The sequence below is a fragment of the Dendropsophus ebraccatus genome, unplaced genomic scaffold (genome assembly GCF_027789765.1).
Source record: "Dendropsophus ebraccatus isolate aDenEbr1 unplaced genomic scaffold, aDenEbr1.pat pat_scaffold_1343_ctg1, whole genome shotgun sequence".
Lineage (NCBI taxonomy): Eukaryota > Metazoa > Chordata > Amphibia > Anura > Hylidae > Dendropsophus > Dendropsophus ebraccatus.
Genome location: NW_027208764.1, coordinates 3,595 through 17,831, shown reverse-complemented (window position 1 = coordinate 17,831; position 14,237 = coordinate 3,595). Strand labels below are relative to the sequence as shown.

Below are 14,237 nucleotides of genomic sequence, written 5' to 3'. Positions count from 1 at the left end.
AATGAAGAATACAGGTGGTGCTCTGCACACAGCAAACAGTTTATGAATCAGTACCACGTATAGAAAATGAACATGCGGCACTCACCCGAACTCATCTTCAGTCTTTATTGAAGTTCACTGTACATAACAGTCCACTAGGGCACAAAACAGATGAGGGAGGACGAACAAGGGTGCATACAGCGCTGGCCGTTTCGTGCGCAGGCGCACTTCGTCGCGGCTAACACACACTTAGCCGTGACGAAGTGTGCCTGCGCACGAAACGGCCGTCGCTGTATGCACCCTTGTTCGTCCTCCCTCTCCTGTTTTGTGCCCTAGTGGACTGTTATGTACAGTGAACTTCAATAAAGACTGAAGATGAGTTTGGGTGAGTGCCGCATGTTCATTTTCTATACATGGTACTGAAGCCATATAGTGTTGGCAGTAACATACTACCCATATGAGGCCATATAGTGCCTGTAGTGACATACTACACATATGAGGCCATATAGTGCCAAAAGGGTGTCATAGTCTCCTATAGGAAGCCATATAGTGCCCACAGTAGCTTACCCCATATGAACCCATATAGTGTCCACATTACCATACTACCCATATGAAGCTATATAGTTCCCGCAGTGACATATTACCCATATGAGGCCACATAGTGCCAAAAGGGTGTCATAGTCTCACATTTGAAGCCATATAGTGCCTGCAGTAGCATAATGTACCCATATGAAGCCTTATAGTGCCCACATTACGATACTAACCATATGAAGCCACATAGTGCCTGTAGTGCCATACTGTACCCATATGAAGCCATGTAGTGTCCACAGTGACATAATACTTATATGAAGCCATATAGAGCCCGCAGTCACATTCTACCCATATGAAGCCAAACAGTGCTAAAAGGATTTCACAGTCTCCCATTTGAAGCCATATAGTGCCCACAGTGACATACTACTTATATGAAGCCATATAGAGCCCGCAGTCACATTCTACCCATATGAGGCCATATAGTTCTAAAAGGATGTCATAGTCTCCCATATGAAGCCATATAGTGCTTGCAGTACCATACAGTACCCATAAGAAGCCATTTAGTGCCCGCATTACCATACTAACCAATGAAGAAATATAGTGCCCGCAGTACCATACTGTACCCATATGAAGCCAAACAGCACCCACAGTACCATAGTGTACACATATGAAGCTACTGTATATAGGGCCCGCCTTACCATACTACCCATATGAAGCAACATAGTGCCCGCAGTACCAGACTACCCATATGAGGCCATATATTGCCTGCAGTACCATACAGTACCCATACGAAAGCCATGTAGTGCCCGCATTACCATACCACCCATATAAAGCTATATATTACCCGCAGTACCATACTGTACCCATATGAAGCCATATAGTGCCAGCAGTGACATACTACCCATATGAGGCCATATAGAGCCAAAAGGGTGTCATAGTCTCCCATATGAAGCCATATAGTGCCCACAGTGGCATACAGTATCATACTGTACACATATGAGGCATATAGTGCCCGCAGTACCATAATGAACCCATATGAGGCCATATAGTGCCCGCAGTGACATACTACCCATATGAGACCATATAGTGCCTGTAGTGACATACTACCCATATGAGGCCATATAGTGCCAAAAGGGTATCATAGTCTCCTATATGAAGCCATATAGTGCCTGCAGTAGCATACTTTACTCATATATAGTCCTATAGTACCCACAGAGTACCATACTTTACCCATATGAATCCTTATAGTGCCCACAATACCTTACCCCATACAATGCCATATAGTGCTCGTAGTACCATACGGTACCAATATGAAGCCATACAGTGCCCACAGTACCTTACTACCTATATGAAGCCATATAGTGCCAGCAGTACCATAATATCCACATAAAGCCATATGAAGACATACTACCCATAGAAAGCCATATAGTGTAAAAGGGTGTCATAGTCTCCCATATGAAGCCATATAGTGCCCACAGTAGCATACTCTACCCATATATAGCCATATAGTTCCCGCTGCACCGTACTGTACCCATATGAAGCCATATAATGTCTCCAGCACCATACAGTACCCATATGAAGCCATATAGTGCCCGCAATAATATACAGTACCCATATGAAGCCATATAGTGTCTCCAGTGGCATACTACTTATATGAAGGCATGGTATGGTATACAGAGTACCATACTTTACCCATCCTTATAGTGCCCACAATACCTTACCCCATACAATGCCATATAGTGCTCGTAGTACCATACTGTACCCATATGAAGCCATACAGTGCCCACAGTACCATAGTGTACCCATATGAAGCTATATAGGGCCCGCCTTACCATACTACCCATATGAGGCCATATATTGCCTACAGTACCATACAGTACCCATACGAAGCCATGTAGTGCCTGCATTACCATACCATCCATATAAAGCTATATATTACCCGCAGTACCATACTGTACCCAGTTGAGTCCATATAGTACCAAAAGGGTGTCACAGTCTCCCATATGAAGCCATATACTGCCTGCAGTACCTTACCCCATATAAAGCCATATAGTGCCCACAGAACCATACTTTACACATATGAAGCTATATATTGCTCGTAGTACCATACAGTGCTCATATGAAGCCATATAGTGCCCCCAATACCATACGGTACCCATATGAAGCCATATAGTGCCCGAAGTACAATACTACCCATATGAAGCTATATAATGCCCACAGTACCATACAGTACCCATATGAAGCCATATAGTGTCTCCAGCACCATACAGTACCCATATGAAGCCATATAGTGCACACAGTACCATAATGTACCCATATTAATCCATATAGTGCCCAAAGTGACATACTACCCATATGAAGCCAAACAGTGCCAAAGGGTTGTATAGACTCCCATATGAAACCATATAGTGCCCACAGTACCATACCCCATATGAAGCCATATAGTGCACACAGTACTATACCCCATATGAAGCCATATAGTGCCCACAGTACCATACTTTACCCATATGAAGCCATATAGTGCCCGCAGTGACATACTACCCATATGAGGCCATATAGTGCCTGTAGTGGCATACTGTACCCATATGAGACCATATAGTGCAAAAAGGGTGTCATAGTCTCCCATATGAAATCATATAGTGCCTGTAGTAAAATACTATCTACATAAAGCCATATAGTGCCCATAGTACCATACTACCCATATGAAGCCATATAGTGCCCGCAATAACATACTACCCATATGAAGCCATATAGTGCCCACATTACCATACTACCCATATGAAGCCATATAGTGCCTGCAGTGACATACTACCCCACATGCGGCCATATAGTACCAAAAGGGTGTCATAGTGTCCCACATGAAGCTATATAGTTCCTGCAGTAGCATAATGTACCTATAGGAAAATATATAGTGCCCACAGTACCATACTGTACCCATATGAAGCCATATAGTGCCCGCAGTACCATACAGTACACATATGAAGCCATATAGTGCCTGCAGTACCATAATGAACCCATATGAGGCCATATAGTGCCCGCAGTGACATACTACCCTTATGAGGCCATATAGTGCCAAAAGAGTGTCATAGTCTCCTATATGAAGCCATATAGTGCCTGCAGAATACCATACTTTAACCCATATGAATCCTTATAGTGCCCACAATACCTTACCCCATATGATGCCATATAGTGCTCGTAGTACCATATGGTACCAATATGAAGCCATATAGTGCCAGCAGTACCATACTATCCACATAAAGCCATATAAAGACATACTACCCATAGGAAGCCATATAGTGCCTGCAGTAGCATACTTTTCCAATATTGAGCCTTATAGTGCCCACAGTACCATACTTTACCCATTTGAAGCCATATAATTCCCACAGTACCATACTTTACCCATATGAAGACATATAATGCCCACAGTACCATACTTTACCCATATGAAGCCATATAATGCCCACAGTACCATACTTTACCCATATGAAGACATATAATGCCCACAGTACCATACTTTACCCATATGAAGCCATATAATGCCCACAGTACCATACTTTACCCATATGAAGCCATATAATGCCCACAGTACCATACTTTACCCATAGGTAGCCATATAGTGTCTGTAGTACCACATCCCATATGAAGCCATATAGTGCCCACAGTACCATACTTTACCCATATGAAGCCATATAGTGTCTGTAGTACCATACTTTACCCATATGAAATCATATACAGTGATCTCTCAACTTACAATGGCCTCAAGATACAATATTTTCAATATGCAATGTTCCTTTTTGGACCATTGTAACTTGAGACCAGACACAACATACAACATGCAATGCTACAGACAGTCAGGATGTGCGGCACATGGAAATAACTAGATTATCGGCCAATGAAACTGGCCATTGTACTGGTAAATCTCCGGTATTAGTGAGATGCCTGCACTGGTTGGCTGCAGGGCCGGACTGGGACTAAAAATCAGCCCTGGCATTTCCGAGCACACAGGCCCACTCACCGTGCGGTGATAAGTTATGAGAGGATGTTGTGAGTGCAGCACGGCTACATGTATCATCACGGCCATGACTGGAATTACAGATAATAACACAGTAAATGGGGTCAGAAGCTTCTGTCTCTGTACTATGTAGCTGAGCTGCAGTTACAGGTCATCACCACTACACAGTGTACAGAGACAGACTGCTTCTGGCCCAGTCACTGTGCTCAGTTTAACACCACCACCACATACTGACTAATACCACCACACACTGACTAATACCACCACATACTGATTAATACCACCGCATACTGACTAATGCAACCGCATACTGACTAATACAACCACATACTAACTAATACCACCGCATACTGACCTAATACCACTGCATACTGACTAATACCACCGCATACTGACTAATGTCACCGCATACTAACTAATACCACCACATACTAACTAATATCACAGCATACTGACTGACACCTCCACATACTAATACCACCACACACTGACTAATACCACCGCATACTGACTAATCCCACCGCATACTGACTAATGTCACCGCAGACAGACATATTAGGCTCCTCACTCTGACACCATCCTCATCTCTATACTAACTGCACATCTGTACTGCCCCTTTACACCCTCATTTAGTGGGTAGGCTGACTTTATGTGACCCCCTTATTGTATATGCATCCCTCTATGTAGCCCCCTTATAGATGGCCCCCTCTCTTATCCCCCCTCTCTTATAGATGGCCCCTCTGTCTATAGATGCCCCCTTCTCTCTTTTCCCCCCTCCTTTATAGATGGCCCCCTCTCTCTTCTCCCCCCCCTTTATAGATGGCCCCCTCTCTCTTCTCCCCCCCTCCTTTATAGATGGCCCCCTCTCTCTTCTCCCCCTCCCTTATAGATGCCCCCCTCTGTTATAGATGCCCCCCCTCTCTCTTCTCCCCCCCTTCCTTTATAGATGGCCCCCTCTCTCTTCTCCCCCCTCCTTTATAGATGGCCCCCCTCTCTCTTCTCCCCCCTCCTTTATAGATGGCCCCCTCTCTCTTCTCCCCCCTCCTTTATAGATGGCCCCCTCTCTCTTCTCCCCCCTACTTTATAGATGGCCCCCTCTCTCTTTCCCCCCCCTCCTTTATAGATGGCCCCCCTCTCTCTTCTCCCCCCCCCCCTACTTTATAGATGGCCCCCTCTCTCTTCTCCCCCCTCCTTTATAGATGGCCCCCTCTCTCTTCTCCCCCTCCCTTATAGATGCCCCCCTCTGTTATAGATGCCCCCCTCTCTCTTCTCCCCCCTCCTTTATAGATGGCCCCCTCTCTCTTCTCCCCCCTCCTTTATAGATGGCCCCCTCTCTCTTCTCCCCCCCTCCTTTATAGATGGCCCCCTCTCTCTTCTCCCCCCTACTTTATAGATGGCCCCCTCTCTCTTCTCCCCCCTCCTTTATAGATGGCCCCCCTCTCTCTTCTCCCCCTACTTTATAGATGGCCCCCTCTCTCTTTTCCCCCCTCCTTTATAGATGGCCCCCTCTCTTCTCCCCCCTCCTTTATAGATGGCCCCCCTCTCTTCTCCCCCCCTCCTTTATAGATGGTCCCCCTCTCTCTTCTCCCCCCTACTTTATAGATGGCCCCCTCTCTCTTCTCCCCCCTCCTTTATAGATGGCCCCCTCTCTTCTCCCCCCTCCTTTATTAGATGGCCCCCTCTCTTCTCCCTCCTCCTTTATAGATGGCCCCCTCTCTCTTCTCCCCCCCTCCTTTATAGATGACCCCCTCTCTTCTCCCCCCTCCTTTATAGATGGCCCCCCTCTCTCTTCTCCCCCCTCCTTTATAGATGGCCCCCTCTCTCTTCTCCCCCCTCCTTTATAGATGACCCTCTCTCTTCTCCCCCCTCTCCTTTATAGATGGCCCCCCTCTCTCTTCTCCCCCCTCCCTTTATAGATAGCCCCCTCTCTCTTCTCCCCCCTCCTTTATAGATGGCCCCCTCTCTCTTCTCCCCCCTCCTTTATAGATAGCCCCCTCTCTCTTCTCCCCCCTACTTTATAGATGGCCCCCCTCTCTCTTCTCCCCCCTCCTTTATAGATGGTCCCCGGTCTCTGCAGCCCGCTCCTGTTACCTCCTATCACCACAGCCCGCTTGGTCCGCCTCCTGTCACCGGAGCCCGCCTCGGTCACCGCAGCCCGCTCGGTCCGCATCCTGTCACCGGAGCCCGCCTCGGTCACCGCAGCCCGCTCGGCCCGCTTCCTGTCACCGGATCACAGCCTCTGCCCGCTACAGTCACCGCAGCCCGCTCGGCCCGCCCCTGACGTGCGCCGCTAATCCAATCAACGTAGAGCAGCGTGGGGCCGCTGCGGTGCACGTAACACGCGCTCCACTGCCGGCCGCAGCAGCCCCACGTTGATTGGATTAGCGGCGCACGTCAGGGGCGGGCCGAGTGGGCTGCAGTGACCGGAGGGGGCAGAGGCTGTGATCCGGTGACAGGAGGCGGACCGAGCGGACTGCGGTGACCGGAGCGGGCAGAAGCGGACGGGGAAGAGAAACGGGCCGCGGCGGTGATTTTTTTTTTTTATGCAGCCCGGGCGGCCCACGGACTGGTAATCTGGCCAGCCCAGCGGGCATTTGCCCGGCTTGCCAGATTACCAGTCCGGGCCTGGTTGGCTGTGTAGTAGTGATTCCCTACAGTATAGTGTGATACTACATGTCCTGTGCTGCTCTCTACCTGGGCCAGCTTGAGCTGCTCCTTTGGGCACCAGGTGAGGGCGGCTTCATTTTATATTTCTGGGACCCTGTGTGATCTGTGCAGGACCCTGAAGACGCTCCCATCTTCTACTTAGAAAGTCATTTAGTCTCCAGTCGCTCTTTCTGACTGATGTATGAAGGATTTGCTTTATTCATATTAATTATCTGCTTATTTTCCTTAAAAGCTTATTTTTTCCTCATTTTTGGATGACATTTTAGTGGATTCAGAACCAATTACCAGTTTTCCATAGAATTTTGGTCTTAACATACAATATTTTCAACATGCAATGGTCGTTCTGGAACCAATTAATATCGTATGTTGAGGGATCACTGTAGTGCCTGAAGTACCATACTACCTACAGTATATGAAGCCATATAATGCCCGCAGTACTATACTTTACCCATATGAAGCCATATAGTGGTCATAGTACCATACCGTACATATATGAAGCCATACAGTGCCCCTAGTACTATACGATACCCATATAAAGCCATATAGTGCCCGCAGTACTATCCTTTACCCATATGAAGCCATGTAGTGCTCGTAGTACCATACAGTACCCAAATGAAGCCATATAGTGCCACATTACCATACTAACCATATGAAGCCATATAGTGCCCACAATGCCATACCTTGCCCATATGAAGCCATATAGTGCCCACAGTACCTTACAGTACCCATATGAAGCCATATAGTGCCACATTACCATACTAACCATATGAAGCCATATAGTGCCCGCAGTACCATACCACTCATACGAAGCCATAAAGTGCCTGCAGTACCATACTGTACCCATATGAGGCCATATAGTGCCTGCAGTACCATACTGTACCCATATGAGGCCATATAGTGCTTGCAGTACCATACAGTACCCATAAAAAGCCATACAGTGCCCTCAGTACCAAACGGTACCCTTATGAAGCAGAATAGTGCCTGTAGTACCATACTACCCATTTGAAGTCATATAGTGCCCCCAGTACCATACTGTACCCATATGAAGCCATATAGTGTCCGCTGTGACATACTAACCATATGAAGCCATATAGTGCCAAAAGGGTGTCATAGTCTCCCATATGAAGCCATATACTGCCTGCAATGGCATACTTTACTCATATATAGCCCTATAGTACCCACAGAGTACCATACTTTACCCATATGAAGCCATATAGTGCCTGCATTACCATACAAAACCCATATGAAGCCATATAGTGCTCGTAGTACCATACGATACCCATATGAAGCCATATAGTGCTCATATAACCATACGATACCCACATGAGGCCATATAGTACCAAAAGGGTGACATAGTCTCCCATATGAAGTCATATAGTGCCCGCAGTACCCGACAGTACCCGTATGAAGCCATATAGTGCCTGCAGTGACATACTACTCATATAAAGCCATATAGTGCCCACAGTACCATACAGTACTCATATGAAGCCATATAGTGCCCTCATTACCATACTTACCATATGAAGCCATATAGTGCCCGCAGTACCACACTGTGCCCATGTGAGGCCATATAATGCCCTCAGTAACTACCGACATGAAGCCTTATAGTGCCAAAATGATGTCATAGTCTCCCATGTTAAGCCATATAAAGCCCCTAGTACCATATGGTACCCATATGAAGCCATATAGTGCCGCTGTACCATACTACCTATATGAAGCCATATAGTGCCTGCAGTTCCATACTACCCATATAAAGCCGTATACTGCCCACAGTACCATACTGTACCCTTATGAAGCCACATAGTGCCCGCAGTATCATACTGTACCCATATGATGCCATATAGTGACTGCATTACCATACTATCCCTATTTAAGCCATATAGTGCCCGCAATACCATACTATCCATATGAAGCCATATAGTGCCAGCAGTACCATACTCCATATGAAGCCATATAGTGCATGTAGTACCATACTATCCATATGAAGCCGTATAGTGCCCGCAGTACCATACTCCATATGAAGCCATATAGTGCATGTAGTACCATACTATCCATATGAAGCCATATAGTGCCCGCAGTACCATACTATCCATATGAAGCCGTATAGTGCCAGCAGTACCATACTCCATATGAAGCCATATAGTGCATGTAGTACCATACTATCCATATGAAGCCATATAGTGCATGTAGTACCATACTATCCATATGAAGCCATATAGTGCCCGCAGTACCACATACTATCCATATGAAGCCGTATAGTGCCAGCAGTACCATACTATCCATATAAAGCCATATAGTGCCCACAGTACCCATACTTTGAAGCCTTAGCGTTCCAACACTTGACCGTTCAGACCCAAATGATGTGATATCATCCCCAGTGTCACACTTTACCAATACAAAACCATTCAGTGCCCAGTGTCATACTTATTCATATAAGCCATAAAGTGCCATCACTGGACTACTTACAATAGTGTCCATATAGTGCCAACCAGTGCTCAGAGGGACTATACCTTTCTCACAGCTGAGGTTTTGTTACACTTGAACCCAGTTAACAATCCTCTGTGGTCAATAATTTACAATGAATCAGGGTCGTCCAGCTTGGGTACAACTGTAAGAAACCCTCAGCTGTAAGAAGGATCAGATCAGTGCAGGTTTTCAGTCATGCTGGGTGGGGCACTCTGCTGTGCCGGCCGGGAGGGGGGCACTCTGCCGTGCCAGGGGGGGAGGGGGGGCTCTTCTGTCGTGTTGGGGTGGGGGCGGCGCTCTGCCATGTCGGCGTCCCTGCACACACAGCAAACCAACCTGTGCAGCACTCACGGCTCAGATGGGGAGAGTGTGAAAATACCACAAATGCCGTCCTGGCAAAGCTGAGGTTGGTTACCCGACGCCAGAGACGGTATCGGTATTTTCATAGTATATCGGATATCGTGTTTCCTTTTGAACAATGTATCATCTGTAGTGATGACAAATCTCTCCAAACAACAGATAGTGTTATATGTGGCTGATAGCAGAGAGTAATAGCACTGTCCACCTCAGAGTATATAGCTTTTACTCCTGGATGGATAAGGACTATATAATTCCAGAAGTGACTATAGTCACTGGGCTATTACAGTTATACTATATGTGTCCCTTATTACTTATTCCCTCATCTCAGTCTGTTACCTAATGGGTTATCTAGGAGGAGAGAAAGCAGCTACTTTCTTCCCAGAACAAACCACCCTGTAAGGAGGTGGTAATAGCCACATAATAAGGACACGTACAGTATGAATAGTAATACCCCAGTGACCATAGGCTGTTTTGGAATTATATAGTCTCTCATTTACTCAGCGGTATAAACTATATACTCTGGGGTAGAGAGCTATTACTCTCTGCTATCAGCCACATACAGCATTATCTCTCTGATGTCTGGGGACATGGGAATCTGTCACCACAGAGGATACTTAGTTGCTTACAACCTTTACAGAAATCATAGAATAAGGTTTTTATTCCAGGCTGGGCTTGTTAGGAGGTGGGGCCGAGCGACTGAAGTGCCACTAAAGCATCTTGGCCCCGCCTCCTTGACAATTCAGCCCCAAATAAAACCCTATTTTAAGACTCCTGCAAAGGCTGTGAGCTCCAGAAAAGGCAGCGGTCCTGTTATTGCAGCATTATCTGTCTGCGGCTCATAGTGTACAGATGGGCCGATTTACTTCACAACAAAACTTTTATTATTCTCCAAATCCAGCAATCCGGCCCTCTGTGATCCTGTCACCAATAAACCTTCCTGCTCAGGATATAATCAGGTTTTATTCTTTTGTCATTTACACTAACTATTCTCTGTTCACTTTACTGCCCTGACATCACATTGTAGCTGCTGCTCCAGATATACAATCATCACACGTTACTACAGTGTAAGGCCGGGTTCACACAACGTAAGTTGTGTAGTAATCATGGCCGTTGTTGCACATTGACAACAACGACTGTTATTAATACACAACTTACGTGCAGGACGGAGTGTATACAAGTATGGGGAGATTTATCAAACGTGGTGTACAGTGAAACTCAGTTGCCCCTAGCAACCAATCAGATTCCACCTTTCATTCTCCAAAGTCTCGGAGGAATATAAAGGAGGAATCTGATGGTTGCTAGGGGCACTGAGCCAGTTTCACTGTACACCATGTTGATAAATCTCCCCCATAGTGTACACTTCGTTAAATAGCGGCCACACAAGCCTGACAGGTCACACAATGGAGACTGAGGGTCCGGCCTCACTCTGCAATGTGTTCAATGGTGAATTGAATTCACAAATTCAGCACAAATGAAGATCAGCCTGCAGATACTGCAGTACCGGTCGGGATGATCGTTACTAACACCGGCCGTTCTGTGACACTGCCAGGTCACAGAACGGCCGGTGTTTCACGTTGTGTGAACATAGCCTAACTCTGCATTAGCGCTTAGTCCAGGTTCATGCCTCATGTTTTCTATGTGCTTTCCCTTTATATCTATGCCTTGTGCGGATATATATCTGGTAAGAGCACATAACACACACAGTGCATGAGCCCGGCCATGGAGCCTGCACCATCCAGCAGCCACCCATGCTCCAGCTCAGCCCCGCCCCCTGCAGGAACATGGAGGAGTGACAGTTGGATAGTCTACAGAAATGGTGCAGGCTGGGGAATATGTGACCTATAATAAGGTATTATACAGCCCAGGGTACACAGGGATAGGCTGCGATTACCTGCATTATTCTGGGGACTAAGGGACAGTGTGACATTAGCTAAATCCCCTCTCTCCCTCCCTAATTCTGTATGGGAGGGTAAATGTCACTCACAGTTGGTAATATAAGTGATGGCCCATATTCGGTCGGGTCCAATCACTCGCTCCTCTCCGCCGTCCGCTGTAGATCCTGGTCTGTCGTAATCCTCACGAATCCGTCGCCTGAAAATAACAGAAGAAACATTAGATAGGGAAAATGTAACAATAAAATGTTAAAATATGTGAAAAATGACAAAAATAAACAGGGGTCAATAAGAGACAGCATACTTACAGTCCAACTCCTACAAATCCTCCAGATGAAGGTCCAGTCCAATCCGGTTGGTTGCTAGGCATCCAAGTTTCCAGCATGATGTCACTCCATTTAAAGTGGTACCGCCCATATAATGCCATATCACTGCAATACACATCAGATACGCTGGAAATAAGAAGTGGGAATCACTGTAAACAAAAAGTATAATAACTATTTGTTTTATTTTGTATATTTTATTTCATAATTATCACTATTAGCATGAAATAATACCTTCTTGCTATGGCTAATATATACATATATACAATATAGATCTGTGCTCTCAGCTGCTGTATACTATAAAAAGATGATATTATTCACACCAAACTATTATATTTAGTAGACCTCTCCTGTAAGAATAGTTTCTAGAATAAAATATTATTATTGTTTTTATTAATATTTGTGTTTATGAACAATTTATAAAGGAAAAAAAAATAGTTTTTGTGGTTTCTGTGTAACTTGACTCCATGTACAGTATACAGTTGTACCGAGTACTCCAAAAGGCTTGTATCATATATTGCTCCATTATGTGTATGAGAATTGCGCTGTATACATTCTTTTTTTTACTGTTTATAAGAGTACACCATTGGTGTTTCATATATAGGATAATATATATATATCTTATATTTTTATTTTATTACACCACAAGGATATATGTAAATAGTTCAGTATTGCTCCGTACTTATTGCACCATATAGACTTCATCTTGCACCATTATTACACATATTGCTTTTTACTTATGGTAGTCCCAATGCTAAAACATGTCCCATTATATCTCAATATTTTTCATTTTATATCTCTCAGGTGATGTATTGGTGATGGCCGTGAAGAGTAAATGAACTGTGTTTTTATTCTTTTTAAATCTTTAACTAAAAATCTAATAAAGATTAGTGTTTTAAATAAATATCTATATTGCTGGTCAGTGTGTGTGTGCATATATATATATTTATATATATATATATATATATATATATATATATACTATATATATATATATTTATTTATTTATTTATTTATTTATTTAAAAAAAAAAAATCCAAATAGTAGAAAACAAGTTGCTCCTTGCGGCATAAAATAACATATAAAATTATTAAAGCATAGACAATATAGCCGATTGGGCAGTACCAGACCTGGTGTCTGACGTCTGACTGTTTAAGGTTTAAATGAGGGTACAGAAGGGGTTTAAAACATTTCTAATGGAATTGTTAATATTACAGAATAATAAAAGCTTTCGACTAGACTACGACTATACTGTACAAGATATATACCAGATTGTATTATCATATTGCCGGTCTCTGGGAAGCAGAATTCTGCTAAGATAAAGCTGTGAGCAAAGCAGCAAAGCAACACCTAAAGTTATCACAATTCTAGTCAGCCAGTGAAGGGTCTTTACTTTCCATCATATTGAATCTGGCAGATGCTCTGAACACACATGCTATGTACTACACAACAATACACTAGACCGGTGATTCTCAGCCTGAGTTACCTGCTCCCTAAGGGGTAAATGCATCAGGCTAAGCATCCAAGGGGTTATGTGGGGATGCCATGCCTCCTCACTTAACCCCTTGCGGGCCAGACTGTCAGCAGCTATCTGTACAGATGCTGCATACGGTAAGGAGCAAAACACCTGTCAAAATTCTCCTCCCTTTTTTTTTTTTTTTTTTTTTTTTTTTTTGTGTCTCTCCTTTTTGTTTTCCAGACCTCGGTATTCTGAGGATCATGTCGTATTTTGTGGACTGTGTCGATAACCAGGATATTTTTTATACAAGCAATAGTCAAAGAGGGGTGTGGGGTGTGGCCTGTGATAGGCTGAACGGCCTGTCAGCTGACAGGCCAATCTGAAGTTAGAGCGCGCGGGACCCGTGGAGAAGAAGACGGCAGCAGCAGCCCTGGAACGTGGATAGGTAAAGTTTACAGTTAAGCAAGCGCTGCAAGGACATCGATAACAATGTCCCTGCAGCCCCTGTTTAACGATTATCGGGCCGTGTAATAGGTCCAGTAAACGAG

General features: G+C 44.8%; 1 protein-coding gene across 1 annotated transcript in view; it reads right to left on the bottom strand.

Moving 5' to 3' along the window:
* LOC138775100 (uncharacterized) overlaps nucleotides 1-12,017 on the bottom strand; it is a 38,129-nt gene extending 26,112 nt beyond the window's left edge. The window contains exon 1 of the mRNA XM_069955825.1: nucleotides 12,000-12,017. The gene's annotated coding sequence lies outside the window, so the exon portion shown is untranslated. The remainder of the gene's footprint in view (nucleotides 1-11,999) is intronic.
* Between the last annotated feature and the right edge of the window lie 2,220 nt (nucleotides 12,018-14,237).